This window comes from Oryctolagus cuniculus, chromosome 8 (assembly GCF_051225735.1).
Source record: "Oryctolagus cuniculus isolate XC-2025 breed Fujian yellow rabbit chromosome 8, ASM5122573v1, whole genome shotgun sequence".
In the NCBI taxonomy this organism is placed as follows: Eukaryota; Metazoa; Chordata; class Mammalia; order Lagomorpha; family Leporidae; genus Oryctolagus; species Oryctolagus cuniculus.
The window spans coordinates 25,600,949-25,622,137 of NC_142874.1; the positions used below are offsets into that span (position 1 = coordinate 25,600,949).

Below are 21,189 nucleotides of genomic sequence, written 5' to 3' on the forward strand. Positions count from 1 at the left end.
CACCTTGAGACTCATTCACAGAACTGTTGCAGGTCTGAGTTCTATGTTTTGCTACATAAACCTCTCCCTTGCAGCTGGGGGCCCCCTCGGCAAAGGTTTCAAGAGATAAAGGCAGAGCGTAGTGGGAAAGAGGAAGGGGGGGGTGCTGGAGAGAAACTGAATGAATACAAGGCTGAGGCCACATTAGTTGTTTTTTTTGTTTTGTTTTTTGACAGGCAGAGTGGACAGTGAGAGAGAGACAGAGAGAAAGGTCTTCCTTTTGCCGTTGGTTCACCCTCCAATGGCTGCCACGGCCGGCGCGCTGCGGCCGGCGCACCACACTGAGCCGATGGCAGGAGCCAGGTGCTTCTCCTGGTCTCCCATGGGGTGCAGGGCCCAAGCACCTGGGCCATCCTCCACTGCACTCCCTGGCCACAGTAGAGAGCTGGCGTGGAAGAGGGGCAACCGGGACAGAACCCTGGGTGCTGGCGCCATAGGCGGAGGATTAGCCTATTGAGCTGCAGTGCCGGTCAATACTGTGTTCTTGTTATCACTGGTATCCTGTATAGCTGTGTTGTAATTTGATCATCACCTCATGATGGGTGTTTGCATTGTTTCTAGTTGGGACTGTTGTGAATAAAGCTGAGGAGGACATATGGGTTCAATCCATGGTGTAGAGATGGTGGTTAGTTCTGGTATATTATGTCTGAACATGAACCTAGCTATTGTTATGAAGGTATTTTTTAAATATGCTTTTAAAATTTAAAATTCATTTATTTGAGAGACAGGCAGAGAGAGGGAGAGAGAGAGCGTGAGCTTCTATATGCTGGTTCACTTATCAAAGGCTCAGAAAGAGTTAGAGCCAAATTCAGGAGTGCAGTCCAGGTCTTCCAATGGCAGACACCCAGTCACTGGCGTCATCATGGCTGCCTCCCAGCAGCTGCTTTGGTAGGAAACTGGAGTCAGGAGCCGGAGCCAGGCACTCCCATGTGGGATGCCGGCAGGTAGCCACCAGACTAAATGCGTGCTCCAAAATCAGCAGACATCGAGTAGATCATCCTGAATTCACTCAGGATCGCAGCCTCTGAGTGTCCAGCCCCTGAGCCTTCCTTTCAGAATCAGGCTTACAAGTCTTCACGGTTGGGTGACGCTACTGCTTCCACTGTTCTCTCTGGTCTGTTTCTGTGGAGAACCCTCACTAATACAGACTTTGGTACTGAGGGTGGTTCTGCAGAACCCCACAGCTGGTGAATTTTCCTCGTCTCCTCTAGGGTTTCTGGAATTGGTTATCTACTCTGTAAGTCCTGAGAAAAGATAAACCTTTATGACGGATCCTGAGTGCCAAACCTGGCCACAAATTATAAATAGAATGGGACAGTCATTTGCTGATTAGAGGCTACACACGTTGCTGGAAAAATCGCTTTGTAGCACTTGCCCTTCCTGTTTCCACAGCCCAGATAAACCATCTCAGAAGAGTCCTGTTTCACCATCCAAACCGGACCAGTGATCTGCGGTTAGTTTTGAAAATCACCCAATCAGCATCAAGCGCTTCCTTCAAATTTGCATTGAGAGGGAGGGGGAGGTTCTTTCTTGATAGTTGATAGTTTAGTTCTGGAGTGGATTTGGTTGGTATGGCCTGGTTGCTGTCCCACCTGCAGCCATTTGCTGGGGCATGTGATTCTCTCATTGGTTAGTCCAGGGTCTCATGTCTACACCAGAGCTTGTGATCATGGTTGATTATTTCAAAACATATGAACTTAGTGTAAGAGGGGTGATTGGTCAAAAGCAATGTAACAATTCAGTGAATAAGAAGAGGGAAAATGGTTTCCTGGCACCTTTTATAACTCACGCATGCACTCTGGGTCTCCCTTTACTTTTCTATAATTAGTTCATTCCTTTTTTAAAAATTTTTATTTATTTATTTGAAAGTCAGAGTTACACAGAAGAGAGGCAGAGACACAGAGAGAGAATGAGAGAGAGAGAGAGAGAGAGACAGAGGCCTTCCATCGATGGTTCACTCCCTAATTGGCCGCAGTGGCCGGAGCTGCACTGATCCGAAGCCAGGAGCCAAGAGTTTCTTCCGGGTCTCCCACATGGGCGCAGGGGCCCAAGGTCTTGGGCCATCTTCCACTGCTTTCCCGGGCCATAGCAGAGAGCTGGATCGGAAGAGGAGCAGCTGGGTCTCAAACCAGCACCCATATGGGATGCCGGTGTTTCAGACCAGGGTGTTAACCCACTGTGCCACAGCGCCAGCCCCTAGTTCATTCCTTAGTTAAAATCATTATTACATTTTAATTGCATGTTAATTCTGCCTGATTCTTCCTGAGAGTATAAATTCTTTGGGGGCAGAAACTGTTTATTATTATCAATAGTTCTTAACATATAGCCATTACTGGATTTTATCTATTTAATTCTTAGTTATTTTCTATCATTCTGGAGCCCTGAACACTAGATTTTCTCCTGTTTATCTGAATATTTCTCAGGCAGGTTCTTTTTTGAATGAGAAAGTCCTGTCACACTTAGTATTTGCAGAATTCATTGTATGCTGTTTACTAACAAGTCTTTTCTCATATCTTTTTCAAATTTCTTTAATTAGGAGTTTAAATTTTTGCTTCTCCTCTTTCTTCCACCCACTGATTAATTCCTAGCTCTTCATTGTCACCAGTTTTCTTCCTCTTTCAAATTCTGTTGGCCATTGTAGGACGTAGTCTTTCTGGACCATATATAACACCTGCCTTGATCGCCCTTTGCCTTTCATTCTTCTGCACTTGTTCCTGACCTTCCTCCCAGATCTCTGGTTGCTTATTAGCAATATGTTTTGTGTCTTGATACATAAAGATAGGCTGGGTACAAAAAGGAATGATTATGCCATCAGCTTTTAAACTACTTATTCACGTCTTATTTCTGATAACACTTCATACTTGGATTGTTAGAACAGTCCACTTACTGGATTTTGTGCTCACAGACGCCCCTGCCAGTTCATTCAAAGCATTAAGATTTATTCTATTAAAGTTACTGCTTTGCTCAGGAGGTTTTGTTGGCTCTGTATTGCATGCTAAAGAGAATTCACACTCTGTTGTTGAGGAAGGCTTGCCCTGTTTTGTTAGCCTTGACAGGTTATCTGTTCTCCTTTCCCCACGCATATCCTACCTTCTGGGCAACCTTGAATGGCTCTTACTTAAACACTTGCTTTCTAAATTTTGCCCTTTGGAATATTCTTTCTACGTGTCAACACACAGGTGTTACTTTCCTTCATGCCTCTGCCTTTTGAAGGACTTCCAGCCAGTTCCATCTTTCCTTCTTCCATGATGCCTTCTGGGATTTCCCATCCAGAAGTTATATCCTGCCTCTCATTGCCAGCAGCATTTATATTTTGCTGATCTGTAGTTTTAGGAACCTATAGGAGCTGCACGTAGCATGGGAGCCCAGATCCTAGCTGGGGAAAGAATAAACTCCACAGTATTTATTAGATTGCAAATTTTGACTCAATAAACATGAGATGAGTGAATGAATAAGTATCTGCTGTAGAACGAGCCCTGAAAGAGCATAAAATATTTGCTCAAGAATTCTTCCGTTGGCAATGAAGAACCCAGATGGAAATGTTCCATGTTGTTCTTCGTGTTGTGCCAGAAATAATATATGTGGTTGGCTACTATGGAGCAATTCTTGGCTTGAATTGACAAGATAAGGAAAATCTACAGCAGGTGGAATGGGGGTAAGCTAATCACCCCTGTCTCTCTGAACTCTTGCAAATCTGTTAGCTCCCACAGAAAAAAGGAGCTTTCTGTAACTGTGCGTTTTTAGGTGTAATTATTTAACTCTTTTTTAGTTGTTAGGCAAGGATATAAATGTAACTAATAAAGTAGCCTGATTATCAAGCATCATGGCATCAAGCGGCAAAAAGTTCTACTCAGGAGCTTCTGATGGAGGTGTTAAATTGATTAGGGCTTTTAGATGATAGCTTTAATGAGAAGGAATAATTTGACAATAACCAAATTGTCTACGAATGTCACGTGAATGTAAGAATGGATTAGAAGTATGTTATAGAGAGATCTGTTTAGTTTTAAATGATTTATCTCGTCTCATGGGAGAATTTATAGTGGCTGTCTACCTCCCACATAAGCGGTATAAGCTGTGTTGACCAATGCCTGCCAGCATTTCAAAGCTGATTCTCTGATCTGGGTGTCTCTACCTGTGATTGCTGTCTTCTCTGTGTTACAGCTTGTATGCTTCCAAATGCCCTTTGAAGTCCCTTCTATCCCTTTTGAACCAGCAATCCTTTTAACAAGGTCTTTTCTGCCTTTGCTGCGAATCTCCAGACATTCACGACCCCTTTGCCTGATATTTTTATTTCAGGTTGACTCTTGCTCTTTGAAATTCCCTTTTTCCACAGCCCCTTCATGCTCTGTGTCCTGCTCTACAATGCAGTCTCTTCCCTGTAGGCTGCCGCTTTCCAAGCTTCACACCACGTACTCATGTTTTGTTTTTTGTTTTTTTCTCGTCTGCTTGTCAGTTCTAACTCCATAAATAGTGTCTTTCTGGAGCTACTGCTGTTTCTCTCTTCCGAACCACACCTAATTTATTCTGACAGCATTCATATGAAAACTCACACTCTGCACGCTTCTCTGTCATCCTTCAGTTATTCCCAGCTCTATGCTCGTGGAAGGATTTATTTGTTTTCCCTGAGGAAACCTGTTCTTTGGAAGCAAGACTGATATTTGACGGAAGAACTCTAGGAGCTTGTACTCTCAAGAGATAAGCAAACAACCAAATAAACAACAGACACATAGAAACTTTTCCTTAGGTGGCATTTTCACTTTCTTCTTCTCCTTTGTTTTCAGTATTCCAAGTCTGTAGCAAAAGCAGTGTATCCATATATTACGTAAGACTTCACCTCCTACTTGAAAGGATTGCACATTTCCTCATTTCCTGTAAGGTCCTTGTGTGGTTTATGCTAGCTGTCTCCCAATGGTGTATATAATATTCAAGTGAAAGTGTGACCTTAGGTTATAAGAGCTTACAGTTTTGTTGTACATCTCACAAATGTTGCTTGTATTTCAGTTATGTTTTTAGATGCATAAAATCTATTTGTCTTCAACAAACCATTAATGTGTGAAGTTGCATATTTAAACACATCAATTGAAAGTTATTGCTGATCAAGTCAATGGCTCTGAAACATTTAGGGGGAGTAAACGATCCCTTTTCTTCAGCAGCATGAATTATTCAGATTTCTCCCAGTCAAATATCTCATGGAATTGTAAACAAGTGCGTAAATGCTAATATGCATGGGGCAAACAATGCATTTTTTTTTTTGACAGGCAGAGTGGACAGTGAGACAGACAGAGAGAAAGGTCTTCCTTTGCCGTTGGTTCACCCTCCAATGGCCGCTGCAGCCAGTGTGCTGCAGCCGGCGCACCACACTGATCCGAAGGCAGGAGCCAGGTGCTTCTCCTGGTCTCCCATACAGGTGCAGGGCCCAAGCACTTGGGCCATCCTCCACTGCACTCCCAGGCCACAGCAGAGAGCTGGACTGGAACAGGAGCAACCGGGACAGAATCTGGCACCCCGACCGGAACTAGAACCCGGTGTGCCAGCACTGCTAGGCGGAGGATTAGCCTAGTGAGCTGCGGTGCCGGCCTAAAACAATACATTTCAATCATATCTGCGAGTCATTTAGAACCTGATCTTTTTCTATTTTAGGAAAATTGCCCATGAAGTTCAAATATACAGTGGTTAATGTGCATAAAATATAATCAGGCATTTATATGAAACCACATGACATTGTTTTACCAGCCGTCCCAATTTGGGATTTGAATCCAAGCTCATCAAATTAAAAAAAAAAAAAAAGAAAAAGAAAAAGAAAAGAAAACCATTTAGACATTACAAATTCTTTAAAGTAAAGTTCAGTGTTTTATTTTCTTGACAGTTGAACAATAGGATTTAAATATATTTCAAGTGGGAAAAAAGCTTTAATTCCTTTGTGGATGAGGAGGATAGACATCTTGTAGTAGGATGACTGCACAAAGGATCAGGAGAGAAATCACAGCATTTGTGGCCTCAATCCTGTTGGATCAGATCATAGCAGGAGCTTTGTTAGGTTCTTTTCTCTGAACCTGGGTCACTTCCCAAAAGGTTTACAATACCAAGGAATGCAATACCAGCTCCTGAGCAATGACTTTTTTCAGACTCTGCTAATTAGAAGTGGTTTAGAAGGCATGCATGGGAGGAGTTACACATTACTTCAACCAGATTGCAAACAGAAACAGAATAAGGAATCTCATGTTAGTTAAATCAACAGGTTGCAATAAGCCTACAGGGGCCTGACAGTTCCAAAAGGGCCACTTTTTGTAGTGTGTGGTGTGTGCCACATTACACTGGCTGCTTATGACATAAATGGAGATATATTTTAATAAATGATCTTTTATATGCACGTGAAATCTAATAGGCCTTCTGTTGAATAACAACAATATATTATGTGTACAAAAATTAGGTCGTATATAGTCAGAAATAGAATTTATTGGCTCTTGGGACCCAGTGATTCCTTGCCATGAGGGACTGTGTTGGGTGTGGTGGATGTGCAGCAGCACCTCTAGCCTCTGGATCCTCCAGATACCAGTAGCAAGTCCCCTGTTAAAACAACCAAAAATGTACTCACTTTTGGGCAAATATCCCTGGGTTGACATACATACTCCGGCTGAGAGCCACTGATGATGACGTTCTGCCTAGCTGTCTGCGTGCAGGGAGACTGTGGTGGTTGGGTAGAAGATGGGCTCGTTTTCATTGTGACTATTACTGAATAGCTGTGTGTATGTATTCTTTTTTGGCATTAGTTTATTCGAGCTACCACAACAAAGTGCCAGAAATTGGGCAGCTTAAACAACAGGGATATATTGTCTCAGTTCTGGAGGTTGGACATAAGAAATTGAGCTGTCAGTAGGATAGTGCCTTCTGAGGGCTGAGGGAGAATCTACCGCAGGCCTCTCCCTCACTTCTGGTGGCCTCATGTGTCCCTTGGCTTACAGATGATGTTCTCCTTGCATCTCCATGTCATCTGCCTCTATTTGTGTCTGTCTCTGTACAAATTTCCCTTTCCTATAAAGATGCTGATTTTATTGGATTGGGGCCCATTCTAATGACCTCATTTTAATCTGATTACTCCATCAAGATCCTGTTTCCATTTAAGATCATATTAAATGGAATTTGGAGTCCTGACTCTGACAGTTCTTTTTTGGGGAGGGGGTGGGGGGCAGGGGTGCAATAAAACCCACACCGTGTTTTATCAGTTGTGTCTTCAGTGCCAAAGTGGGACTCCAACGTTTACCCATTAGTTGCTCTAACTTCTGTTCTGTGCGTTAAATGTCTGTCATGTCTCTACTTCCTAATGGATGGAACAGGTGTGCTATATTCCATTTGGACCATCATAGTCCTCCGAAGAGTACTTGGCAAGGATTTCCTTGAATGAAGAAGAAATGTCTTACTGCAAAAGGAGAGGGGTTGGGCACTTTTGCCCTCAATGATGTAGATTTGCATCAGTGAATCTGTCTCTTTCTCATAAATCGGGGCATCAGTGGGCTCTTTCTGCATATTCAGTAGCTTTCAGTTCCATTTCCATGTCTAATTGAAAAGTTCAATGCTCAGCCATCAAGATGAATGACTGTAACATATTCAAGTAGAATGAGTGTATGTAATCAGTTTCATTCTTCATCACTTCTCTGGTTGTCCTCTCCAAAGGCAATGACTGTTGACAGTTTCTTGTGTATTCTCCCAGAACATTTTTGTGCATAGAAAAAAATGCATATTATTTTCTATGTCCTCTGACTTATTCTTCTGAAAGTGAATGTGGATTACTCTTCCCTAAGACAAAGATTCAGAATGTGGGATTTGTATTGGTATTTAAATAAAAAGACTTATCCTTAGGGTTACTATAGAACCAGAAACTTCACAGGAGTGTGTTACTTGTTTTTTGTTAACTTTAACTAAAGCAACTGTAAGGAAATCCTTGGGAAGGAAAAGGTTTATTTCAGCTTGTGGCTGGGAGATTTACAGTTCAGAATCAGGTGGCCCCATTAGTTTAGCACCTGTTAGAGGCTGGCAATGGCAGAGCAGGTCCAGAGTAACATTCAGTCACCTGGTGAGCCAAGAAACAGAGAGAAGCTAGGCTGAACTTGGTTTAAATGAACAACTGTCTCGTGAGAACTACCTTCTGAGGGCAAGCCCCTAGTGATCTACAGATCTCTCACCAGGCCCATTCTCAGACCCTGCCCAATTGATCCACCATTATCTCAATCCATTAACTGTTAATTTAGAATTTGAGCTTTAAGTGCATGAATGAATTTTCGGGATCCATGTCCTGTTCAATCCAACACAAGGGGCACTCTAAAGTCAATTTTGGGATCAGCCACCAGACAAAGAGCCACAGGCATTAAAGAATGCTGAGAACAGCACAAGAGGAGTTGCCTGGCTGCGTAAGTGCTTAGGAGGTCTGGATTTCATTGGGTTGTGCTGGAGAAGGCTGGACACTGTTGAGAAGTTCCTGAAATCCAAGAACAGTGCCAGTGAGCCAGGCTCTTCTTGGAGCTGTGGCCAGCACCTCTGGCGCATGCGTCCCCATAGACCTTGCATAGAATGAGAGCTTGACAGTGATCGATTCCAGGGTATGCAAGTGCTTACAAACCTAAGCAGAAGAAAAACTGCTAGAATGCTCTGTGGTAACTGAATTGGCACAAATTGTACAAACTAGAAAGTAATAATGAAAAGAAACCTGCGGCACTGGACTTAAGGTTCAAAAATAAATGTGATGTCTTCATTTCCAAATATGAAGATTCTGCTCTGGTATCTACTAACAGACAGAGAAATTGAGTGGAGTTTTGTTGAATCATCATCTTTCTACCAACTTCCCTGTCATATAGTGGTAGGCATTGATTGGCAGTTGGGCTGATCACCATTTAATAATACACAACATCATAACTAGGGAGACCTTTGTTGATTGAGGTGGCACTATCCCATTCTTGCATTTAAACCTCAAAAAAATTATAGAAACAAAATGTCTTTCAAGCTAGTAGAGTTTGTAGGAAGTTTTATTCAATAATTTAAAAAATTAAACAAGAAAAATGTTACATTTCCATAATGTGACACAAGCATTGCAAATTGATTATGTTTCTGCGGTACATTTTTATTAAGCTTTGTTGATACATGCAATCATAGACCGGATAGTTGTCATTTTTGCTAGCCTGCACTTTGTGAATACTAACAGAGAAGATCAATACTATTTTGCTTTTTTTTGAACACCATAATTTGTTAGGCTTAGCCTAAAAATTCAGTGGAGAGGGATTTATAGTAGGCTGTTGACATTCCATGCCCCATGCAGCCTTAAAAGAAGGAGCTTTTTGAAGCTTTACCTCTTGGGTTTCCTTTGAAAGCTCAGCAAGAATCACCAGCACAAAGAATGCCCGACATCCAAAAGCTCTAGTTAAGGAAGTTGTTCTATCAATTCCTACCATGTTTAGATCAAAAATGAAAATACTGAGTGCCTATTCATAAGCTGTTGCATTTTCTCTCTCTTGTGGACTTCCATGACAACACTTGGTTTGTGAACAATAGTTTCTCTAGGCTTCTCATAGTCCATTTGGCCACCCCAGTAGGGCCACAGTATTGGGAAAATGTCCACTGAGAAAGGCTGCATTTGTGATTTACCTAACTCAATTAATTGTCTACTGTGCAAACCTGAGAAAAAGGAATGACTCTTGTTTCTTCTGGAAGCAATGTCAGCCTGGACTGTTGTAGCAGGCAAAGTTCTGTGATAAACCTTTCAGTAACCCTTCTCCCCTTCGTGTTCCAAGTGTACATGTCCTGTGCAACTACTTGTTGTAGATTGAGTTGGATCTGGGACTGTGATGGGCTAGTCACTCCCACAGTTGTGTTATGTTGTACAACATCTCAGCAGCATGGAGGGAGAGATGTAGACCTGGGACTGTGATGGGCTAGTCACTCCCACAGTATACATCTTGGCAGCATGGAGGGAGAGATGCGCAGCAAGAGAGGGGCTGTGCTGCTGGTTTTGAAGAAGCAACTTGCCTTATCCTATGTGGTTGAGAGGCAGGAAACCACAGGTGGCCTCCAGGCACTGAAAGCTCGTGACGGCCAGCAGTAAAGAGGGGACCTCAGTTCTGCAATCACATTCGGATGATTTCTGCCAGCAATCAAGGGACCTGGAAGAACTTTAGCTTTCAATAAAATCACCGTTAGGACTGACATTTGAGTTACAGCTTCGTGAAACTATGAGCAGAGGGCTCAGTAGAAAAATATACTGAAATGCTGACCCATGGAATCTGAGAGGTAATAAATTCATCTTGTTTAAAGCTGCTGAGTTTATGATAATTTGTTATGCAGTAATGGAAAAACTAACCTAGGAATCTGTGTCTTAGAAATTGCCCAGGTTATACTTAGACGTTGTAGGACACTGCTAGCTAGTGGGATTCCTAAGACTGTCTCTTGTTTAAGAAGGCCACTCATCATGAATATGAAGGAATATGAAGTTGAGTGTCTAAAGCAGAGCAAAACCAGGAGGAGTGGCTCAGCGTTTTGTAAAGCAAGACACTGATGCCCCATCTGTTTGAGACCTCCTAGCGGAAGAGCAGGCTTCATGTCTCTGTTTGTTTTGAGTTGTTTTTAACGGAAGAGAGAGGTGGAGATTGAGAACAAATTAACGAGGAAGATCTGTCTGTCAAACCACTCTAAGGAATCTGTTTCTTCTCATTCACCAGGACCTTGGGGGCAGGCTAGATACCCGAGTTCTCAAGGACTGGCCAAGGGGAGCCAAGACAATGTGTCCTGAGTTTCATCAGGCTCTGCCCTGGGCTCTTTGGAATGAGGCTAGATCCATAAAAATTCTGTGTTTAGACAGAGACCCACTAGAGAATCAGTCAGGGGTTTACCTAAATTCTTGGAAAAATGTATTCACAAGAAATTGTCCAACAATTTTAGTTTTCGAAACCTCAGTAATTTTCATGCCCACAGTGAGTCACTATGCCCTAAACTTGTCTGGTCTGCTGTATCTTGTCAAGGCCCCAGTTTTCTTAATGGTTCAGTGTGGCAGGGTGGTGCTAACTCATGGTGCTCTCAGACATCCTGAAGAAAAGATTGAAGGAATGGATAGGCGAGTGGGTGTGAATAGAATGTTGATGGGTGGGTGGATAGTGGGAGGTTGAAAGGAGCCCTGACTCTGTGTTGTTGGCTGAGGAGGCCAGGAGGAAGTGGGTGAGAAGAGGCACTCTGTGTGGGGTATGGTGCAAAAAGGAAGCAAGAGGGAGATGAGCATGGCCCAGTAATGGTGAGAAGTGACTCAGCAAATGCAGGCAGGAAGCCCGCTTCCTCCAGGAAACAATGCCTTTGTCTGGTGGAAGACAGTGTGGGCAGAGGGGCAGAAGGCTCACCGGGAACTTGAAGAGGAAGGAATTGCTGCAATCTGTAAACATTTGGGTGACAGGGCCCTGATGCAGATCTTTGTAAGGAAGGAGAGGTGAAGAAGTCCGGCCACGGCCCCGTCCTCAGAGAAGTGCTCATTGTTTTGGAAAACGGAAACCGAGCATGACACAAAGAGGTCTGCGAGGAGGGCTAGAAACTTGGAGAAAAGGTCCTGTGGAAATGTAAGCTTCAGACCACGGGCTGGACCTGTTTTCCAGAGGGCCATAAAGATAATGTAAGGAGAGATAGGAAGAAGGGAAATGAATTGAATTTGCTCAGTGTGCTGAAAGCTGCTCAGTTAGTACTGCCAGCAGAGGGCAAAGAAAGGGGAAAGAGAGCAGGCACAGGTGGATGCAGGGAGCTTGGTCACGGAACACAGGCCCCAGGCAGACCACCCACGCCCAGCTCTGCTGCTGCTTTGGAAAGCAGGCGTGACAGACAGACTCATCCTTGTGCCACTGTTAGGGGTTCTGGGAAAGTAACCATCAAGGAGAAGCTTAAAACTATTGTGTGAAATGGGGACTGTGGGCCTCATTGATCTTCATTAGTCTCATCTTCCCTTATTTTGGATTCCTAAGAATTAGCTATGCTTCCTTTAGTTAAAAACAAGGTACATGAAGAACTGGAAACAGACTGGGGATGGCTGATCCTGCAGAATGTGTAGGATACTATGCAATACCCTATTTTAGTCATTCTCAGGGATGGCCTGTTGATAGCTGAATAGGAAATAATGAAAGATTTCCAAATACTGTATTATTAAAAAGCAGAACAAAAGTTCTCTAAGTTACTCTGAAGAAGAATGAGACTTTAGAAATTATTACTGTTATCTAGAGTAGGTTATTTAAGCGACATCGAGATCCAGGAGAGGTAAAGAGTAGAGGGACGGAGTGAGGCCTCTCCAGTAGATACCCCCAACACAAGCAGTTACAGGGAAGAGTCTAACTCCTTGAAATGCACTTTGCTGTTGAACACACATTCATTTACTGTCTTGGTCTCACTTCTCTGTGCTCAACTAACTCATTAATACTTTTCTAGCTGTGCTTATTTTCCTCTGAAGATGTAACCCATAACCAGACTCTCACCCTCGTGATGGCATTAAAATTTCATGGCCTTTGCTTTGCCCAGTCTCAAATGTGGTCGCTCTCAGTCCTTGGGATGTCAGTAGAGGCAGTCTCTAGCCTGGGAGATATTAGGCCCCTCTTATCCCACCCCTTGAAATGGCTCTGCCTTAGCTGAATATCCCCATTTGTTATCTCTCTGGAGTTCCCTGTCTCAGCATGGGAGATTTCTGTGTGTCTCAGGCCACCAACCTGACTCCTCATCTCCAGTCCTGCCTGAAGACCTAAGTTCCACACAGGGGTCACCTGTAGATAGAAGCTGGTTCTAAGGATGATTTAAAAACTATTCCAAACTTCAAAGATAATGTGGTCTACCTTCTCAGTTTATAAACTAAGGGCAAGAGATTAAATCTCCCGACAAAATGAACAACTTGTGTTGAGAAAGTGTTGATACTGTAGTTCCAGCAACTGTTGCTATGTCAAAAAGCTGTAGAACTGAGCCAGTAATTTATTTTTACTTTATAATGCCCTTTAAATAGGGGCAATAGCAACAGGCTTGATTTCTCCCCTGCTACCCTGTTTTATTTACTCATTCCAAGTCACAATATTTTTTCTAATATCTATACACCCCGAGTCTTGTTCCTCAAATTCACTTCTCTTATTGCTACAAGATGACAAATTATCACACTTCGGTGAATGCTCTCTACTGCTTGATATACTACAGCTCTGAAATAAAAGGATTGGAAAGCTGTTTTCAAATATTTGAATGCTGGTTGTGTGTGGAAGAATGTTTGCTATGGGAATCTAAAAAGCAGCATTTGGATCGTGGATGACAATTGCAAAGATGCTCATTTTAGCTTAATATTTAACCCATCAGCCACTATTTCTGGTACTTACTATGCTATGTGCCAGGCATTTCCAAGGCCTGGAAAAACAGTGGTAGCAAAATTCAGTTCCTGCTGTCTTGGAGTTTATATTCTGTGTTGCATCAGATAATCAGTGAATAAGCAACCTTACAGTGTAACACAGGGTGTTAGTTAAGGATTGGGAAGAAAGCTAAGGTGGGTGAGAGAATAGGGAATGATTGGCAATTCTCTAAGAAGGGTGACATTTAAGCAGCTTCTTGACTGCATTTAGGAAGCAGCTATGCAAAACCCTGAAGGAAAGTTGTTTTTTAAGTATTTACTTATGTATTTTTCATCTGCTTGAAAGGGAGAGAGAGAGACAGAGAGCAAGCAAGCAAGAGATCTTCCATCCACTGGTTCACTCTTCAAATGACAACAGCCAGGGCGGGGCCAGGCTGAAGGCAGAAACCAACAACTCTATTGGAGTCTCCCTCCGGGGTGACAGGGCTCCAAGCTCTTGAACCAACATTTGCTGCTTCCCAGGATGTGTTAACAGGAAGCTGGATCAGAAGTAGAGCAGTCTGAGATGAGAGGCAGGCATTACAAGTGGCAGCTTAACCCATGGAGCCACCACACCCATCCATGAGGTTGTTCTTTTCAGGCCCAGGAAAGAGAAAGTAAAAAGCCTTGATTTGGAAATACAAGAAATTGGCTTATGTAGTTGAGTTCTCTGTCCTAAAACCTTAAAGTCTAGATTACTTGCCAGAAAGTTAAGCTGTTACTGCATTAGTTAGGATGTCAAACTAATCAACCTTGAGATTTGTTTCCAGCTTAAAGAGACTGCGTAGATACCTGACGAAGCCATATGGCTTAGAACTTAAAGAGAAATTTAGCAAGAGGAAAGATGCAGATCTCTCTCTGTGGATGTAAACAATAAAGCTATAGGTTGAATGCTGTTTATGAAGAGCCTTGCTGTGTGTTGACATTGAGTCTTGGGGAGAAAATGGAACTAAATATAAAACCAGGATGGGGGTGTGATGAATCAGAAATTAAAGTAATTTAGATCATTCAGTTACAAAAAGATGTACAACTGCTGTAAATGATTCTGAAATCATAGGAAATGACTTACAAGGGCTGATACTAAACATTGCATGGGAGATAATTTCATAAGAAACAACTTTGTAACTTGCGTGATGGATCCTTTTAAATTAGAAAACCAGGAGTAGCTGAAGGAATATTTATAGAGTACTTTGACCTCCTCTGACAAAAAGCATTGCCACAGATTTTCATGTTATTACTTTTTTTTACTTTTATTATTTTGAAAGCAAGCAGCACATAAAGGTAATTAGAATCAGAATTTATTTTTTGATGGAAATAAAAAGAATCAGCTGAGGTTTTCAAAGTCTTTATCTGGAATGTTAGAAAAGGCAATTTATTTTAAAACTTAGATTGAAAAGAATGTTGATATTTCCTAACAAAACTTGTAGCTTTATAGCATAGTATTTTATCTTCTGGAGTATAAAATAAATGCCATGAGTGAAAGGCAAAAGTAAGTGGCAGTATTTCAGCACTAGATCTTGGCACTCAGAACAGACTTATGTGGGCAATATTTGTTCCTCAGAGCCTGACTTTTATTAAATAGTTTTACAAATCAGATAGAAACTGTTTTTGTCGTGCATGTGTGCATATCCTTTCTCTCTCTGAAATGAACACCTAGAGAATCAGTGCAGACCACACAGGAATCAGTAAATACACATGAGCGTGGCAATCAGGAGACTAGCATGGCACTCAATAGACGAGGACAAGAGTGTCACAGGGCAAAATATTTGTGAAGCACAGCATTGCAATTGAAAAAAAAGTGCCAAGAATTGAATGCACAAGAGTTCCTATTCCCTGCCAACTGCAGGCTAATTCTTCTCCTTAACTGACATTTATGGAGACCAGATGTGGTGCCACTGTGGTATATATGAAATTAGTTCTGCTTGCTTCTTTTCCGAGCACACATGTGTAATGCACATGTAGATTTAGGTAAAGAAGGGCCATGTTTTGGCAAGTTCTCATCCAGCATATCTCTCTAGCAGCATAGAGGATGGCTGGAAGAACTTGGGATGGAGGCCAAGGGATGATACATGAGAGGGGTCAGCCGGCGTGGAGGTGGGAGATGTCAGGCTTTTAGCATGCATGGTTGATAATGTTGTTTCAGCTCTGCTTTGCTACTTTGAATGACGAGACTCTCAGGGAGTCCAAGGAAGCTGAATTGTATGAAATCTAAAAAGGTTACAGAAGAGAAACAGGCACCCAATGCCAAGTTTACTTTCAGGACTTGTCTTTCATGGAGATAGCAGCCCTTCAGTCTAATGGTAGGAAGTATTTGAACAGTGGAATAAAACAATTAACAGAGCCACGTTGGGGCTGAGCTTTCCAGGTTAGTGAAGAATACTGACTGTACTTAGAGTATAACAATTCACAGAATGTTGTCTAGATCATTCCAGTCTTCAATTCTGTAGATATGTTTCTTGTTTTCCTGTAAATGGTTTAGGTATAAGAAATTTGTAAAAATGGATGGAGGAATTCATGTTGCAAACTTATCTGAAATTCACCCACAGAACTGGCATTGAGATACCATGGACAATTGCAACTGAGGATCAACTAAAGAATATTTGTTAGGAAACTCCAAGAATTTGCACAGGCTGCTTTTACTGGTGGAGAGACTAGTGTTTTTGGTGCATAGGCCAATACACCACTTGGGATACCTGCATTCCTATCAGAGTGGCTAGTTTGAGTTCTGGCTATTCCAGTTTTGATCCAGCTTTCTGCTAATACATCCTGGAAATCAGAAGGTGATGGGTCAAGTAGTAGGGTCCCTGTCACCCATGTAGGAAATCTGAATTGAGTTCCAGGCTTCTGGCTATGGTCTGGCCCAGTTCTGAATGTTGCAGATATTTGGGGAATAAGCCAGAAGATGGGAGCACTCTCTCTCTGTATGTCTGTCTGTATCTCCCTGTCTCTGCCTATCAGGGAGATAGGTGTCCTGTGCCTGTGTGGTCTCATTATACTTATAATGACTCTTCTTATTTCCTTGAAGATGGAAATGGTGTTGGTTAACTGCTGTAAACTAACACCAGGTATAGGTTTTCTTAACCTGAAAATGATCAGGATTTCCTGGGGCTAGGGATCAAGGGGAGGAATTGGGGAAGAATTAAAGCTAGGAGAAGGGCCCAAATGATGAACATTAAAAGTCACAGTGAGGAGTTTGGTTTTAGTCCAGACTCCTCCTCAGTATGTAGCTCATAAGCATCCTGAAATGTAGTAATGATTTACTTTGCTCCATATCCTAGAAGAAAAGAAAAGAAAACTGATTGTGTGCCAGGTATCAGGACACCCTGGGGTGTTATTTACTTAGACTGGGACTTCATCATTCCAGACACACAATTTATGGGGCAGGGACTCTCAGACAGTTGAGAGACAGAGATGTTGGTGTGGAAGGGAACACCCACGCTGTATAACATCTGTTGTGCTCTTGTTGGTTCTACACTGTGTGTTCCAGGAGCCCAAGGCAGGGTGCTGTTTTCCTTAGGGTTCCCTTTGCCTTGCTCTTGTTGACTCATTCATTTGGACTCACTCACAGAGGGTAAGACACCCGCTACCTTGGAAAGACAGTGACTTCCTAGCCTCATGTGTTTGAAGAAATTACAGCTGAAACATTGCCTTCTCTATTTTAGATGCTGATATGGGGTGCTATAAGTACTTACATATTCTCGTAAACTTGGACATGTTTCTGTTTAGTAGAACATGGCATTTCTCTGACATCTGGCATTCTCACCATGCGGATCTCCCTTGTTTATATCAATCTCAAGTGATTGGTAAGAAGGATGACTCTGGTTTTAATTTTCATAGAAGTTGCAATCTAGTCTGGTAGGTTTTGTGGGTAGCAAATTACAACCAGTTCAATGATTTCCAAAGGGAAATTCTCTTACAAGGCATCTGCTACTGTGGGTTTGGACCATTGAATTAGCCATAAATCTGACATTCCTGTAGATGACAATCTAAAACAACAATAGGGTTGGTAGGAACAACAGCCCCTAAAGAGTTAGTGATACCAGAATCCGGCTGGTCTTCACACTCTGAGAATGCCAGAGACCCCCAAGGAAGCCAGGGTGCAGCCAGCTTCTATAGGTCCTGGGCAGGAAAATAATGCAGAAATGGCAAAGGTTGACTAATTTTAGATACGACCTGTCATCTCAGGTACAACCTGTGAAGTGACAGCTGACATTTATTTGCTTATGATAAGTGTAGGGTTGAATTTGTTTATTCTTCAATGTTTTTCAAGAGAAGATTGAAAAGCAGAACACATTGTAAAACGTGAATGCTAAGTTGATATTGACATACTATTTTGAAAAATATTAATTCATAAAGCAATTCAGACAAGTAAATTTTGAAATTTAACTTTAAAATAATTTTAAAAGCATTTAAAGGGGAAGAAAGTATGAAGAGGTAGAGGTGGACAAAGAGATCTGCGTGTATCCTGTTAATGAACTGACTTTTCTCCAAGAGAAGAATGGACTCCTGAGCACCACTTTTACATATTATTTACAGACAGTTCAGCAATGTGTTGAGATTTGACCATGTAGGGGCTACATGTATCTCCTTACAGATTAAATGCACATCAGTGCAGGACATAGACACTGCAGTGGATCCTGACGTTGTATGAGTGTTAAGTTTCCTGTGGCTGTCATGGGAAGTTACTCTCATGGTGGCTTGAAGCAACAGGAATTAATTTTCTCATGGCTCTGAAGGCTGGAACTTCAAAGTCAAGGTGTCAGCAGAGCCGCTTTCCCTCTTGGGAAGAGTCCTCCTTTGCATCTTCCAGCTCTTGGTGGCTACTGGCATCGCTAGGCCCTTGGCTATATAATTCAAGACTCTTCCTCTCTTTTCGATTGGCCTTTCTCTCCCCTTTGTGTGTCCTTTTCTGTATCTTATAAGGGCACTGTCATTGGATTTCGGGCCCACCCAAATACAGTATGATCTCATTTTGAACTGTAACTAATTATATCTGGAAAGGCCCTATTTCCAAATAAGGTTAAATTCTGAGGTTATCAAGGAACAAGAATGAGAGAAGTATTAACCAACCCACTACAGAAATTGTAAATTAAATTCATCAAAAGGTAAATTAGACATTTTAGGAGTGGTCTAGACTTTAGGACTCTAGGTCACTGTTAAATAGATATTTGCCCTATTGTACTTAAGGGATTCTTCTGATTAAGAAAAAAAAACACTAATTTTTAAAAGTATAACCATTAAAAGCAGACATTCCCTAAAGTAATATACATAGCAAATTTCTACAATTAGATCAAAATTTATTCTTTAAGAAACCACATATACATATTTTCCTTTCCATTGGCTTTCTTGGATCTGCAAGTGAATAAATTTTTTTAATATAAAGAGAACAAATTTCATGTGTTTTAAAATACAATTATAAGAAGATAGCCACACTTCTCTTTCTTTCCTGTTTCTCTCCCTCAGTTCCCCCTCCTTCATTTCTCTCCTTTTTTTTTCCTTTATTTTTTACAATAATAAACTCTGTTTACTTTATAATCACAGATTTAATATGTGACTAACCATCATGTTCAACAAGCAAAAAGCAGTAAAGGTAGGAGGACCTCTTTGCCACAGGAAGATAGATAAAGGCTATAAACAATAATCAAATCATAAGATGTCCATTTTATGCTTAATATACTTTTTGTATTCTATATTTTTTAAACTTTTATTTAGTAAATATAAATTTCCAAAGTACAGTTTATGGATTACAATGGCTTTCCCCCCATAACTTCCCTCCCACCCATACCCCTCCCATCTCCCACTCCCTCTCCCCTTCCATTCACATCAAGATTCATTTTTAATTATCTTTATATACAGAAGATCGATTTAGTATATATTAAGTAAAGATTTCATCAGTTCACACCCACACAGAAACACAAAGTGTAAAGTACTGTTTCAGTACTAGTTATAGCATTACTTCACATTGAACAGCACATTAAGGACAGATCCCACATGAGGAGTTAAGTACACACTGTTGTTGACTTAACAATTTGACACTCCTGTTTATGGCATCAGTAATCTCCCTAGGCTCTAGTCATGAGTTGCCAAGGCTATGGATGCCTTTTGAGTTCGCCGACTTTGATCTTATTCCGACAGGGTCGTAGTCAAAGTGGAAGTTCTCTCCTCCCTTCAGAGAAAGGTACCTCCTTCTTTGATGGCCCCATTCTTTCCACTGGGATCTCACTCGCAGAGATCTTTCATTTAAGTCTTTTTTTTTTTTTTCCAGAGTGTCTTGGCTTTCCATGCCTAAAATACTCTCATGGGCTCCTCAGCCAGATCCGAATGCCTTAAGGGCTGATTCTGAGGCCAGAGTGCTATTTAGGACATCTGCTATTTTATGAGTCTGCTGTGTATCCCGCTTCCCTTGTTGGATTGTTCTCTCCCTTTTTGATTCTATCAGTTAGTATTAGCAGACACTAGTCTTGTTTGTGTGATCCCTTTGACTCTTAGACCTTTCAGTGTGATCAATTGTGAATTGAAATTGATCACTTGGACTAGTGAGATGGCATTGGTACATGCCACCTTGATGGCATTGTATTGGAATCCCCTGAAACAACTAACTGAGCACCAAAGGGGAAACCTGTTGAAGTGAAATGGACACTATGAGAAACAGTGACTTGATCAGCCCTTGTCCTGACTGTTGATGTACTATGTAATACTTTATCCCTTTTAGTATTTTTTTTTGTTCTAGTACTATTGGTTGAACTCTGTAATTAACACACAATTATTCTTAGGTGTTTAAATTTAACTGAAAAGTGATCCCTGTTAAATATAGGAGTGGTAATAAGAGAGGGAGGAGATGTACAATTTGGGACATGCTCAATCGGACTTGTCCCAAATGGTGTATTCTATATTAACTACCACATATCAGAGAAAACATGATATTTATGTTTTTGGCACTGGCTTATTTCACTAAGCATAATAGTCTCCACTTGCATCCATTTTGTTACAAAAGATAGTATTTAATTCTTTTTTATGTCTGAGTAGTATTCTGTAGCATAAATATACCATAATTTCTTTATCCATTCCTCAGCTGATGGACTTCTGGGTTGACTACACATTTTAGCTAGTGTGACTTGAGCTGCTATAAACATGAGGGTACAAATAGCTCTGTGAATGTTTAAAAAGCTTTATTTTATTTATTTGAAAGGTGGAGTGACAGAGGTGAGGGGGAGGATGGAGGCAGGGAGAGGTCTTCTATCTGCTAGAACAACATTGGGAGAAATGGACTTGCTGAAGATGAGGCCTGGATGTGAACAGGACAGAAGCACTAGCACGAAGACAGGGAAGTAGTGTTAGGAAGGGAGTTGATGTTCATATGGAGATAATTAGAAGTAAGAAGAAAGTACTATTTTGAAATCAACTTGTGCTTCACATCAAGAACATTAAAATGATATGGCAGTTTTTCCTGAGATGTTTGGACTGTTACAGAACACAAACTATCCCTAAACTCAAAGTAAAAACTTGGAAAAGACAAGATTATCTGAGACCAAATCCCTGCCCACTTATGATTCAGAATAATTCAAGAAATACTTACTGAACTTCTACCCCCTACATTATTCTCAGCTGGGTAGGAAGGATGATGATGCAGTTTAAATGAACAAGATGAGACCACAGAGAATTTACACAATGAAGATAAGACAAGCATAAAAATATTGAGTAGAGTATGGTACATGTCAAAAGAGGTACAATTAAAATCCTATGTAACTTGTAAATAATGTTAAGTCAGTTTTGGTTGGAGATCA

General features: G+C 41.4%; 1 long non-coding RNA gene across 11 annotated transcripts in view; it reads left to right on the top strand.

Moving 5' to 3' along the window:
* LOC149124939 (uncharacterized) overlaps positions 1 to 21,189 on the top strand; it is a 201,166-nt gene that overhangs the window by 149,481 nt on the left and 30,496 nt on the right. For 2 of the 11 annotated variants that reach the window (XR_016211755.1, XR_016211754.1), the window contains exon 4: positions 1,432 to 1,492. The exons of the other annotated variants lie outside the window; for them this stretch is intronic. This is a non-coding gene — a long non-coding RNA (uncharacterized LOC149124939). The remainder of the gene's footprint in view (positions 1 to 1,431; positions 1,493 to 21,189) is intronic. 11 annotated transcript variants of the gene reach the window in all.